Source organism: Anomaloglossus baeobatrachus, chromosome 2 (genome assembly GCF_048569485.1).
Source record: "Anomaloglossus baeobatrachus isolate aAnoBae1 chromosome 2, aAnoBae1.hap1, whole genome shotgun sequence".
In the NCBI taxonomy this organism is placed as follows: Eukaryota; Metazoa; Chordata; class Amphibia; order Anura; family Aromobatidae; genus Anomaloglossus; species Anomaloglossus baeobatrachus.
Window position 1 is genome coordinate 544,712,557 of NC_134354.1, and position 15,213 is coordinate 544,727,769.

A 15,213-nucleotide genomic window follows, 5' to 3' on the forward strand; every position below is an offset into this window, starting at 1 on the left:
CGAATGACCTGAAGGATTTTAGCTAACATCCTATAATCACCGTCTTTTGTTCTGTAATTAAGGCCATTACTGTCGCACCATAGGAGGTTGTTGTTTTCCATTGAGTTTAGCCATTTGGTTTCTAGTTAGTTCTATTCAGTTTGGACTAAGGGTCCTCTTTCGTGACTTCAGGGGGGAGCTCGAAATTTCTGGGACTTCTAGTGTTAACAGAATGAGGCTGACTTCTCTCTCTCTTTCTCTCTTTTTCTCTTTTTCTCTCTCTCTCTTTCTCTCTCTTTTTCTCTCTTTCTTTCTTTCTTTCTCTCTCTTTCTCTCTTTCTCTCTCTCTCTTTCTTTCTCTCTTTCTCTCTTTCTTTCTCTCTCTTTCTCTCTCTGTCTCTCTCTTTCTTTTTGTCTCTTTTTCTTTCTTTTTCACTCTTTTCTCTCTCTTTTCTCTCTCTCAGACCTGGCGATAATCAGCTGATGCGGTCACCTAACGGAATCAGCTGACACTGAAGTCGAGCGGTGAGGCCGGCTTTTTACCGCCTGGCCGCCTGGTTAGTGCTGAAGTCAGGATTATTCAATCACACTAGGTGCATAGTCAAAATGCTAATTAGTATTAAATATATTAGTTGGCCATAGGGGAAATCCCCATACGGAGTAGTTGTAAAAAATGCTCCCCTCAGATGCACTCTAATGGGTGAGAGGGAGTACACAGGTAGCTGTCAAAAATCCGTTACCCAGTGCAAATGACCAACTGCATTAAAGTGGACCTGTAAGAATTAAATCCCAGTAGGGTAAACTTATCTTGCTGGAGAACAACCTCACAGAAGATTCACAATTTAATACTAATTAGCATTTTGACTATGCACCTAGTGTGATTGAATAATCCTGACTTCAGCACTAACCACACTATCTGGGCTTTAGGTCAATTATTGACACACAGGCAGTTCTAGGGCCTACTAGGGATAGCCGACGAGGAGCGGGGGCGCCCGAAACATTATGGTGTTTACCTTCGCGGCCAGGAAGGTGAAGGACTAGGGATCTATGACCAGACCATTATTTAACATCTTTGTTGATATTACGATTTCTATCAAAAAGAACCTCACTGGGCTATCCTTAATCCCCCTAGTCTGATATCCCCTTAGAGTATATCTAGCTCTGCACGACTGGATGTGTGTTCACTGACCGATATAGCTACATACAATGAGATATAGCTTGAACTTATAATACTAAAATATTTGCCAGTGAACCATCTCAATAGGTATTGCTACTTTTTAGTGCCTGCTAAAACATTGCCAGTGAACCATTTAACTAGGTATTGGTACTTCTGTGGGCCATGCCAATATTGCCATCTCAGCCAAGACAGAATTTTACTTTAGCATCAGGTGTCTGACAAGTGTGAGCCTAGGTTTCTGAAATATCTGTTTCAAAGTGGAAGGTTACATTAAATACGAGTGGTAAATCACAACGTCATGGTTGAAGTGAGAAATGGCCGGATGTTCGAGGTGTATATGGGGGACATCGTAATGTTAGTCACAGCGCTACTGAGCAAACATGTCTTGTCCTATCCCAAGAAAAATGAGAACAACTTCCGTTACTGAATGGGCTACTCCACTCCATTTCTTTGGCAGCCGCACATTACTTCAACTTTGAAATGAGGGTAAAAAACAGCATGTGCTAGAGTGGATGACAGGCAATGCATCAAGTGGCCTCTCCTCCTCTTCCTGCACCACAACATCACGCACAGTTCAATCCTCAGAGGTGCTGCCCCAATTGCACTTGTTTTCCCCTGTCAGAACTCTCCAAATGCCCAACTGACTATGGGGCACATGGACACATGGGCGAGTTTGTAGAGCGGTTCACAAATTCTATTCCATGAGCATCAGAGGTTGGCTCTAAAGATTCACAGACTGAAGAGGAGGAAAGCATCTGTGCCGATGCCCAAAATCAATGTCAGTTGGATTCGGGCCCGGAGGAAGTAGGGTCCAAGCAGGATAGATGGCGATGATGATGAGACTTAGATACCTGAGGTGCATGCGTACTGTATTGTGATTTTAGGTCAGGAAGAGGAGGAAGGTGACTGTTAGGGTGTGGAGTGGGACAACAGAGAGCATGCCACACAGACACAAAGTGATGCAACCAGGTCAACCACTGCATCCTCAGCCACAACTTTGGCTGTATCCACCAGTGGTGGCAGGTCTACTTTTTGCATGGACGACAAGGGTTGATTAGCCTGGGCCTTTTTTGCGACCAAAATGGATGACCTAACTCATATTCTCTGCAAACTTTGTAAAAAAAAACGATTCAGAAGAGGCAGAAATTCAAATAATTTGTCTGCAACATGCATGAAACATCTCATGACCAATCAACATCCATTAGTCTGGGAATGTTACTGCTCTAAAATGTGGCCCAGCAGGCATCCACAACCACCCAACACCCCAACAACCATGTCTCATGCTTCTTCCTCTTCCATCACCATTGAAACTGTTCGCACACAGGTCTCCACCCGCAGAACCTCCACTTGTTTACCAACTACAGTTGGGGTGAGTGAGAGCCTGGAAAGGGACCATTGGATGCTGGAATATCGAAAAAATCATGTAGACCATCTTAACAGTAGCTTTCCACAAGAAAGCAGTGAGGCCCACAGTATGCATCGGAGTTCAACAATTCCAATAACAGGAACATCGCATCATCATTGCAGAAACCTTATCAGTAGTTCAAGTGGCAGAACCAATTTCTGTGTGGTTTGGCATACAGTTTTTAGACCATCGCATACACTAGCAGAACAGAGTAGAAGTCTGCTACATAGTGAACAACTGGAAAGGATGATGCAGGAATATCAAGAGCTGAATATTGATATCATAAGAGTCAGTTTGGACCCTTTTGCATGTTGGTCTTCAAAGATGGAAGACTGGCCTGAGTTTGCCAGTCACGCCTTTGAAGTTTTGGCATGCCAGGCACCCAGCGTTCTCACAGAACGTGTTTTCAGCGCTGCTACTGGTGGGGTACTGATGGATAAGTGCTCTGATGAAGGTAGAAATGCTGGTTCAGGCTTTGTTACAGGGCCGGTCCCACACATCTATGTTGCGGCGTTCGACTCTTTTTGCCTGTGCCAATTGTTGCCACTTTTCCTGTTTTCTCAAACTGAAAAATCCGTAGTCAGCTCACCTTAGGACTGCTCACCTCCATCTGTTCTGCTCGGACAACTCTGGGTGGAATACTGAACAATTGAAAAAAGCTGTGAGTCCAGTGATGCAGATGGAAAGACCCAATCCAAGGACATTGTAAACTTCCCATTTATTTGCAAAAACGAAAAGCATGGATGTAACATGGATGTATAAAAAAGGTACACTGATCCCTTACACACAGGGGTTAAACCTATGTATTTCAACTTACTTGGCCTTACTCATGGTATACAAAAATATATATACTGACAAGGGCTATTCATATACAGACATATTCATGAAATTGCCGCACCCCTTCAATTCCATGTTCCACCCTCCTCCATTAACCCTTTCCCAAACAATGAAGTGCATAGTCTCTGGTGGATATTCATGGATGGTGTTTGCATTTTTGAAATATTGATAGTCCATAGTTTTCATGTTTTTCATGGAAAAGCAAAATTTCATACTCCTACATGCTGAATCCGTTTGCAAATATGAATCACCTTTAATAAAAAATAATAAACAATGTGATGTTAATTAATCCTACCATGCACTCAATGAACCATATAAATTTTAGAAAAGGGTGTGACCCCCCCAAAAGACATCAATCCATAAGATAGTTGTTATTACCAAAGATATTTATATATATATATATATATATATATATATATATATATATATATATATATATATATATATACACACACACATACCCATCCTCCATTTATAATCCTGAAATATCAATTACAATCAAAAAATACTAGTGTGGAAAATTATCAATATGCATCATGACTTCATATCTGTATCAAATTACATACAAAAATGTAAGAATAAAGATGTATGACATCCCCTTTGACAACATATCACTAATACATTATATATCATTATGTATCCTCTGTAATATGTCCAAATCTCAAAATATCCCATTTATAACATGGTTTATGGTTTATTATTTAACCTCGTCCTGTTCTTTAGTATAATCCTATGGTGACATGTTGTCTGACCTTAACTTTGGGAAATGTGAAAATTCTAAGTAGGGTCTCCAATTGTCTTTTGCCGGTAGTGCCAGAGGTCTGGAAGCAAGAGCCCTATGCATGTCTTTCATCTTGCAGTCTCTGGTGAAGATTTAAATGCAGGTTTACACCTTGTTATAGGGCCAGTCCTACGTATCCATGTTGTGGCATTTGATTCTTTTCAGTTTGTACATATTTTAGCCACTTTTCCTGTTGTCTAACTTTTTGGAAATGTGGAGACTCCAAGTAGGGTCTCCAATTTAGGTGTGGGAGCAAGAGGTCTAATCCTGTCACTCATCCACCTCTTGATTTTAAAAATGGAAATTTCAACCCACATCCTGTGTGTTGCATGGACCATACCTGACTGCTGTGCAAAGGCACTATGGGAAAATGGGGGAGCAATTGATGTCACTGTCCTGCTGTCTACCAGAAATGTTTTTAAATCTCAAAACTCCAAAATGGGTCTTCAAGTTCTGTCTTGTTTGTTCTGGCAAGGGTGTGGGAAAAAGAGGCGTAATTTTGTCATTCATTCACCTCTTGATTTTAAAATTGGAAATGCCAGGCCACATCCTGTGTGTTGCATGGACCATACCTGACTGCTGTAGAAAGACACTATTGGTCAATGGGGGGACAATTTATTCCACTGTCCTGCTGTCTGCCTGAAATATTTTTAGATGTCAAGACTCCAAGATGGGTCTCTAAGTTGTGTCTTGTCTGTACTAGCAGGGGTGTGGGAGCAAGAGGCCTAATCCTGTCACTCATCCACCTCTTGATTTTAAAATGGAAATGCCAGGCCACATCCTTTGTGTTGCATGGATCATTCCTGACTGCTGTGCAAAGACACTATGGGGCAATGGAGGGTTGGGGGGGGGCAATTGATGCCACTGTCCTGCTGTCTGCTTGAAATGTTTTTAAATGTCAAGACTCCAAGACGGGTCATTGCCAAGTTGTGTCTTCTCTGTACTAGCAGGGGTGTGGGAGCAAGAGGCCTAATCCTGTCACTCATCCACCTCTTGATTTTAAAATGGAAATGCCAGGCCACATCCTATGTGTTGCATGGATCATTCCTGACTGCTGTGCAAAGACACTATGGGGCAATGGAGGGTTGGGGGGGCAATTGATGCCACTGTCCTGCTGTCTGCTTGAAATGTTTTTAAATGTCAAGACTCCAAGACGGGTCGTTGCCAAGTTGTGTCTTCTCTGTACTATCAGGGGTGTGGGAGCAAGGGGCTTAATCCTGTCACTCATGCACCTCTTGATTTTAAAAAAGGAGATGTCAGGTCACATCTTGTGTGTTGCATGGATCATTCCTGACTGCTGTGTAAAGACACTATGGGGCAATGGGTGGGGGGCAATTGATTCCACTGTCCTGCTGTCTGCCTGAAATTATTTTAAATATCAAGTCTACAAGATGAGTCGTCTCCAAGTTGTGTCTTGTCTGTACTGGCAGGAGTGTGGGAGCACCAACTCTACACCTGTCTCTCATCCACCTCAATATTTCTAATGTCAAAGGTCTAGGAAGCTAAATGCTGTGCCAAAACAGTGGGCTGCACTGTAAAATGTATTTTGATATTTTGGAAGCTTCTTGACCTCCTAAAGGTATTTTCTCTGCCTTAGGTTTGGCCTCCCATTGAACGCAATGGGGTTCAAAAATTATTAGAAAATCATTCAGCGAAAATCTGAGAGCTGAACCTTGAAAGGTTTGCTCATCTCTAATTATGTGTTATAATTATAGTTCACTTGTGTGAGTCATATATTGTTCTGAGCGCACAGTAAGGGGAATTACTATTCAGGGACACAGCACGGGCAGATATTTTTTTCAGGATCATGATAATGCCACTGTTGTGAAGTGCAGCAAAAATTCAATGTAGAGGAAAGTTTGCAGAGATGAGCTGTAAATCCATAATAATGATAGTGTAAGGATTTTGCTTTTACAAAGGCTTATAAAGTTCCTTCTGATTTGTTTTACTATATCATATAATAGCTGTGAGACATTATGGGGAGGTCTGCCACGCTATGCGCCAGGTCTTGAGATCTACTGTATCTCTGGTTGATGCAGTTATTTTATGTAATTCATGTAAAGCAAATGGAAAATTGTTCAAGTTCCTAAAATTTAGAAACAATTTAAATTTGCATAGAATAAGTTCACTTACTCTATAGATTATATCCTTCATATTCTGTTTAATATATATTCCCTTTCCAATTTGACCTATTGTTATCGTCATTTAGTAACTCACAAGGGATATACAGTAGGTAACAGATTAAAAACTGCAACTGAGTCTAGTAGTTCCTGCGTGAGTTGAAATAGCCCTGACCAAAGACTAAACAATGACAACTCAGACGTATTCTGCTTTATCAGCTGTCGAGTGATTCACTTTCCTCTTAAAAAACTGTAGGGCAGAACAAATTACCTACAAAAGGATAGGTTGCTCAAATAGAAAGAGATCCCAGAGTGAGTAAGACAAGCAATAAAATACAAAATACAAGACAGGATGAATTTTGGAATTGTCACAATGTGACTGTAGATTAGCAAGGGACAAGGGGCTCCTATACTGTCCCTCATGTAAGGCCTCCGCCACACATCCGTAAAACCACGTCCGTGTAAAACGGGCCATTTTTCGGGTCCGTTTTCCGTTTTTTAGGTCCGTTTTTATGGTATGTGTGGCCTGCGTGTGTATCCCGTATGCTAGCCGTATGTGCGTGTGGAATGTCCGTGTGTGCGTGAGTGAAATAACTGACATGTGTGTGTGTTGTCCGTGTGAAATGTACGTGTGTGATGCAAAATGTCATTACTACATGTCGGAAGACAGAGTAGCGGGATGAGAATGAACTCGGGTGAACTTCACCCGACTTCATTCTCATGCCGCGGCTCTGTCTTTGTGCCGTGTACTGATTAGCGGTCACCTGTGAAGGATTCACCGGTGACCGCTAATCCCCCGAGTGACTGAAGTGTCTCCCCCTCTCTCATACTCACCGTTCCCCGATCACCGGCGCTGCACGGCGTTCACACTGTTCCGGCGTCTTTTTCTAATTTGAAAAAGCCGGCCGCTCATTAAACAATCTCGTATTCCCTGCTTTCCCCGCCCACCGGCGCCTGTGATTGGTTGCAGTCACACACGCCCACCACGCTGAGTGACAGCTGTCTCATTGCACCCAATCACAGCAGCTGGTGGGCGTGTCTATACTGTGCAGTGAAATAAATAAATAAATAATTAAAAAACCCGGCGTGCGGTCCCCCCCCATTTTAATACCAGCCAGATAAAGCCATACGGCTGAAGGCTGGTATTCTCAGGATGGGGAGCTCCACGTTATGGGGAGCCCCCCACCCTAACAATATCAGTCAGCAGCCGCCCAGAATTGCCGCATACATTATATGCGACAGTTCTGGGGCTGTACCCGGCTCTTCCCGATTTACCCTGGTGCGTTGGCAAATCGGGGTAATAAGGAGTTATTGGCAGCCCATAGCTGCCAATAAGTCCTAGATTAATCATGTCAGGCGTCTCCCCGAGATTCCTTCCATGATTAATCTGTAAATGACAGTAAAAAAACACACACACCCGAAAAATCCTTTATTAGAAATAAAAAACACAAACAAATTCCCTCATTACCAATTTATTAACCCCGACAAACCCTCCATGTCCGGCGTAATCCACGGACTCCAGCGTCGCTTCCAGCTCTGCTGCATGGAGGTGACAGGAGCAGCAGAATACACCGCCGCTCCGGTCACCTCCACGCAGCTAATGAGATGAGTAGCGCGATCAGCTGAGCTGTCACTGAGGTTAATCGTGGCCACCACTGGATCCAGCGGTGGCCGCGGGTAACCTCAGTGACAGCAGCTGATCGCCTTCAGCCGTATGGCTTTATCTGGCTGGTATTAAAATGGGGGGGGACCGCACGCCGGTTTTTTTAATTATTTATTTATTTATTTCACTGCACAGTATAGACACGCCCACCGGCTGCTGTGATTGGGTGCAGTGAGACAGCTGTCACTCAGCGTGGTGGGCGTGTGTGACTGCAACCAATCACAGGCGCCGGTGGGCGGGGAAAGCAGGGAATACGAGATTGATTAATGGGCGGCCGGCTTTTTCAAAATAGTAAAAGCCGCCGGAGTTATTATAACAGCCGTGCAGCGCCGCAGATCGGGGAACGGTAAGTATGAGAGAGGGGGGGAACTGACCGACAGACAGCTAGAGGGACAGATAAGACAGAGAGACCGACCGACTGACATAGAGACCGACCGACGGGCTGAGGGAGAGAACGAAACAGAAAAAGAAAAAAGACCGACATCACATGAAAAAAGCACAAAACGTACAGGGAGCAAACAGAGATGCGTCCGTGTCACTCGGACGTGCGCACAGACCCATTGACTTTCATTGGGTCCGTGCTGCGTGTTGCGTGCAGAAAACGGACATGCTGGCGTGAGACACGGACCAAAAAACGCATCACGGAGACGGACTCACGGACATAACCAAAAACGCAATTGTAACCACTGAGATATAGTAACATTGGTGCACGTTTGGCCGTGTCTCCAGTATACACGGAAACGGACCAAACACGCACGTGTTTCACGGATGTGTGTTTCAGGCCTAAAGGACACTATAGGCTAGGCTATCTTGGTCCTCAAAATTACCCCAATGGTGGAGAGTCTCTTGTCTTGTTGTACTTCTAAACAAAGTTAATCTGTCCCCACTCAGGGAAGGAATGGGTAGGAGTTTAAGGGAAAACACAGATTTAGACAGATAGAAAAACCGGAAGCTCAGTCACACTGTACTGAGGAATTAATGCTAAGAAACTAAAGTGAAAAACAAGTGAAGCAAAGCAGTTGCACAAATACAAAAAGGGTTAATACCTAAACCACTCACAAAACTATAACACACAACCACCAGTAAGCCTTGGTAAATCCACCTCTCCAGATCAGGATAGACAAGCTATACCTGGCACTATAAAAACAATCCAATCAGCATATATAGGAGGAGAGTGAATATGACTGGTTCTCCCATAGCATGTAACAAAAGGAGATTAACAGTCATACCAGAAGAGATTAAGGGCGGCATCACACGCTACAATATATCGGGCGATATGTCGTCAGGGCCACGGATTCCGTGACACACATCCGGCATCGTTAGAGATATCGTAGCGTGTGACAGCTACAAACGACTGTGAATGAGCAAAAATACTCACCTTATCATTCCTCGTTGACACATCGTTCATTTTCATAAAGTCGTTCCTCCTTCTGCACGCCAGTTGTTCATCATTCCCGAGGCAGCACACATCGCTCCATGTGACACCCCGGGAACGACGAACACAGCTTACCTGCGTCCAACCGGCAATGCGGAAGGAAGGAGATGAGCGGGATGTTACGTCCCGCTCATCTCCGCCCCTCCGCTTCTATTGGGCGGCCACTGCGTGACGTGGCTGTGACGCCGAAACTTCCCTCCCCCTTCTGGAAGAGGATGTTCGCCGCCCCCAGAGAGGTCGTTTGAGAGGTAAGTATGTGTGACAGGGGTAAACGACTTTGTGCGCCACGGGCAACAAATTGCCCGTGGCGCACAAACGACGGGGGCGGGTGCGATCGCTCATGCGATCACATGATAAATCGTTCTGTGTAACACCGCCCTTACTTTTGCTAGCCTGCATAAGAAATACAAGTCTGTGAGTCACCATCCAAGTCTCCCTGTGCTAATCAGTAATCACAGACTTCAAAGAAGTTAGTAGTCAAAGTTCAAAAATCTAGTGTTTCCATAGATCATGACACTGCCATGACAGTCATCGATGCTTGCAAAAACCAACTTGTCACAATAATATGCTTATTACTTAATAATAACAAACAGAAGATAGGTGAAAGATGGAGATTTTTTTTAAGGATAGCCACACAACATCTCCTACCCTAAACACAGGAGCCCTCCTATGCCTGGAAATGAAAATGAGAAAAATATCATTCCTTATTTGGGACTGCCAAGTGCAAACCAGAAGATTACCAAAAACTGAATGAAAACCCCCAAAACAAAAAAAAAAGGCAAGGTACTGGTATAATTAGAGATGTAGTTATTGAGACAGCCAGAGGAAGGAAATACACCTAGTTCTCTTGATTAGAAGAAACAAAACAATTTAGATATTGATCTAATTATTGGTTCATTCTGTCCATATGAACATTAGTCTCACGATGATAACCTGAAGGGAACGAAAGCTTATTTCCTAATGTGGAGCAAAAGCTATGCCAAAAGCGAGCAATAAACTGAACCCCCTATCAGAAATAATGTTTTTAGGAACATCATGTAGCTTAACGACATGAAAGATAAAAAATGTAGCAAATTTCTTGGCAGTAGGCAATTTTGGTAGAGGAACCAAGTGAACGATCTTGCTAAAACCATCAACCATACTAAAGTATTGCCACCATATCAAAGCAAATCTGTTATGAAATCCATGAACAAATGAGCCCAGGGTTGAGATGGAACTTCGTTGGACAAAAGAAACCCCACCAGGGCCTGACAAGAAACTTTAGACCAGGCGCAAATTCTAAACTTATGGACATACTCATCAACAACCTTTCCATCACTCTGCCACCAAGAGGACCTAGAAATAGCTCTCTACCTCTCTAAGTGGCAAAGGAACAAGGATACCCAGCCAAAACAGAGTCAGACACTTTATTAAGTTAGTACAAAGCAAGGGAGGCACAATTTGTCAGGTAGCAAGGCCTCCAGTGCACCAAGTGGAAATTCCACATTGTGCTGTCTTAGATCAATCTCCAGAGCACCCATGACCACCCCATCAATAAGAATTTTAACTGGATTTTCATCACTGGAATAAAACTATGTGACTAAGCATCAGTCGTAACATTCTTAGTACCAGGGTGATATATCACAGGGAAATCAAACTGAGCCAAATAAAAAGGGCCAACCAGACCTGTTTAGTATTCAATCATTTAGTGGCATTGATATACAGTAAATTTTGTGATCTGTAAACACTTTTACTTAATGTGTTAGCCCCCTCTAACCAATGCCTCCATTCCTTAAAAACTCTTTTAACAGCCAAGAGTTAATAATTGCCTATATTACAATTGGACTCTGCTTTTGAGAATGCCCTAGGAAAAAAAAGCACAAAGATGAAAGTAACAATCCTTCCTCTGTGAAAGAATGGCACCCATCCCACAGAAGAGGTATCTACTGTAACCATGAAAGACAAATCAACATTGGGTTAATTTAAGACTGGAGCTTTACAAAAAGCTCTTTTGAGAGCTGAAAAGGTATCAACAGCCTCAGTAGGCCAGGAGAAAAAGTCAGTCCCCTTCTTGGTCATATTAGTAAAAGGTTTGACTATGATCTTAATGAACTTATGGTAATAATTAGTAATACCTAAGAACTTCTGTGAAGCTTTAAGATTAGTAGGTTATACCCAATCAAGTACAGCCTGTACCTTATTGGGATTTATCTGAAAACCTTTAGCAGAAACCAAATGACCTAAAAACTGAATCTGCTGCACCTCAAATTAAGACTTCTCTAGTTTGGCAAATAAATGGCTGTCACGAAGAACTTGAAGCACTTGCCGAACAAGCTCCTGATGCTCCTCACAAGAACCTGAGTAAATCAAAATATCATCCAAGTACATCACTACAAATCTACCCACTAGAGAAGGAAATATATAATTTATGAAGTTCTGAAACCCTGCTGGAGCATTAGTCAAATCAAATAGCATCACCAAATTTTCAAAGTGACCCTCGGGTGTATTGAAGGCAATCTTCCACTCATCACCTTGGTGAACACATGAGGAAAATATGCTCCTCTCAAATTCAGTTTACCAAACCGCTTGGGACCCACTAGTTCATTAAACAGATCAGGAATAAGAGGTAGTGGATAAAGATTACATACAGTAATGTTTTTAATCTCTCTAAAATCAAACAAGGATGCAACCATCCATCTTTTTTCAGAAGAAACAAAAATTCCACAGCAACTGGTAAAGTGGAAGGTCTTATGTGACCCTTAGAGAGGCTCTTTTAAATGTACTCCTTCAAAACATTGCTTAAAGGAAGAGAGAGGTTAAACAGATGAGATGTAGGTAATTTGGCCTCTTGTATCAATAGCAAAATCATTACTTAACATTCAGTCTTAGAAAAAAACACCCTTAAGCTCCTGAATAAAATCTGGAAGAAGAGACCTCATAGATGCCAGGGATTTAGATAAGCAATAGGAAAAACAAAGATTCTCAAAAGTGATGATGGGATTGTGTTTCATCAAGCAGGGCACACCCAACACAATTTTAGCTGGTAAGGAAGGAAACACTTTTTTTTACACAGGAGCTACCTTAATTAATATACCTAAAAAACTAAAAAACCTTTATTAATAAACTTCTTTAAAAAGTATCAAATACTATCCCACACCGTGAACATATAACATAGACAATTATAGATGATAGATGGCCTTGATTAATGAGTTCCTCACTCACGATTTTTGAATAGGGAGTTTAATATCCAATGATATCTAATAATGGTATGAACAGAGCAACATTTCTAAATTAACCCTTAAATATTTCTGTCCACTACCTATCAATGGAGATATAACTTGCATTACACGCACCCCATTCCACAATGGCTATCCCTTAGAGACTGCCCCTAATCTCCCATAGAAAAAACAAAAATAGACTAGTTCACCTGTACCCAGTGCATGGACAATCACCTTCAAGGATCCAGGGTAGTCCAGATTTACGCGTTTTGAGGGTAACCTCTTAGTCATAACTAAGTTATGTTAGAAATGACTAAGAGGTTACCCAAGAAATGCGTAAATATGGACTATCCTTACATTTTTTAATGTATCTCTGTATATGAAATCAGAAAAAAATGTTTTTAAGATGTTGAAATAAAAACCAAAGTTATTTCATGTGCTGGACTTACTACTTTTTTCTACTTGGATCCTAATCTCTCTTACCGGTTTAATAGGGTAGACTAGACTCTTAGAAATATTATATAGAAAAGAAAATTTTTTAGAGCAGAATTCACTTATCTCATAGACGTATTCAGGACAGCACCCTCATGGCTTTGTTTTATTGGTATATAATAATACTCAGGCTTTCCACAGTATAGGTATATTAATTAGGGTAGCTCCTGGGTAAAAATTTGAATTTACTGCCTTACAATTGATCTATTAAAGTTTTGTGTTAAGGAAGTAAGCACTGTAGATGAAATGTAATCTGGTGTAACACTAGCACTCTCATGGACACATTCTTAACATTGGAAGTAACATAGATTTAGGCAAGGGGAGAATTACCAATTGTGAATACTTGAATAGGATGACAGAGGGTAAAAAGTGTGAGTGTGTACCCACACTCAATAGCAATATCACTGTCCATAAGATCCAAGGTGGAGTCTGAGTCAACAAATGCAGAGGTAATTATAAATCCAAATTTAGTTAACAAAGACACTTGTAAAAATAAACCAGTTGCATGTGTGAGAGATAACTTCAAACCTCTAGAATCAGTTGCGTTGCATTAATGATTTTCTTTTTCTCTTTACCCTTAAGAAATACCGAATCATTACATTGCCCATTCGACTACAGTATAGACAAAAACAAAGAGGTGTTCCAGGTTCAACTCCCTCCTTAGTAGAGCTGATCGAACGCCCAAAAATCTGGTACCAGCGGATCACTGCCAGATTTTAAAAAGAGTCCGATCCACTCCAGAATCTGGTGCCCATATAAGTCAATGGGGACCGGAATCCGGAGGCTAAAAACGTTTGTGGAGGTGATAGGGGGGTAGGAGCGAGTGCGACATGTGCCGGTGATGTCAGACTCGTGCGGGTCTGCCAAGCATGACATCACCTGGCACAGCCTGCCGTTCTCTGAGCATGAGCGTGAATGTGCCTAGAAAAACATGCACACTCCTGTCAGAAGTGTGCAGCTGTGCTGTGATGTCAGACTCGTGGGAGTCCCTCGCATGCGGCTTTTTTTATTTAAATAAATAATTTTTAAAAAAAACAACATGCGGTTCCCCTCAGTTTTCATCCCCAGCCATAATAAATGCCGGCTGGCGGCTGGTATATTCTCAGCCTGCTGCCGCCCAGTATTGCCGCATCTATTAGATGTGACAATCCCGGTGCAATACCGGCTCTTCTCGATTGCCCTGGTGCGGTGGCATTTGGGGTAATAGCAGGGGTTAATAGAGGTACTGTCAAGGCGCTATCATGGTGGCACACTCCTTCTGGGTCACGCTATTCCCTTCCGGAGCCGACAATTCAATATTCATTGTTTTGCCCGCCCACCGGCGCGTGTAATTGGTTGCAGCTAGACACGCCCCCACCCTGAGTGTCAGAGTGTTAGCTGACTGCAACCAATCACAGGCGCCAGGATGGCCAGGGGGCGGGGTAAGCAGTGCAAGTGTCTGCCGGTCACCATGGTGGTAAAAAATAAACAATCGGCAGCACAGAAATAGCTTGCGGCAGCAGCCCCAGCTGCCGGGCTGTATCTGTGCTGTGTATCCAGTCACACGTGCGAGGCTTTGCCGAGTGATGCCATGGCAGACTCGTGCGAGTCCCTAGCATGTGCGATTCTGGTGAAACCGCATGCAGCTTTTTTTATTATTTAAATAAATAAAAAAGAAACGATGTGCGGTTCCCCTTAATTTTCATCCCCAGCCAAAATAACGCCGACTGGGGGCTGGTATTCCAGCCCGCAGTGGTCTGGTATTGCCGCATCTATTAGATGTGGCTGACAATCCCGGTGCGATACCGGCTCTTCCCGGTGGCGTGATGCGGTGCCAATTGGGGTAATAGCAGGGGTTAATAGTGGCACACTGTGAGCTCCAGAGAATGAATGAGCTGCGCATTGAGCGGTGATGTCACTCAGGTCATTTTCGGTCACAGCTGGAGGTTCCCATGGTCCTTGATCTGTGATCGCAGGTAACCTGACCTCAGGTGGAGGTCACTGAGATCATAGACCTGCCTCTCCTAGCAGAAAAATCACAGTTTTTTTGTCCAAGAGATGCAGATTTTGTACTGAAATGTTTACACCATATTCCTTCATCCAATCTACACATCCTGGCAAAAAACCACGGTGTTTTGACGCATTTCT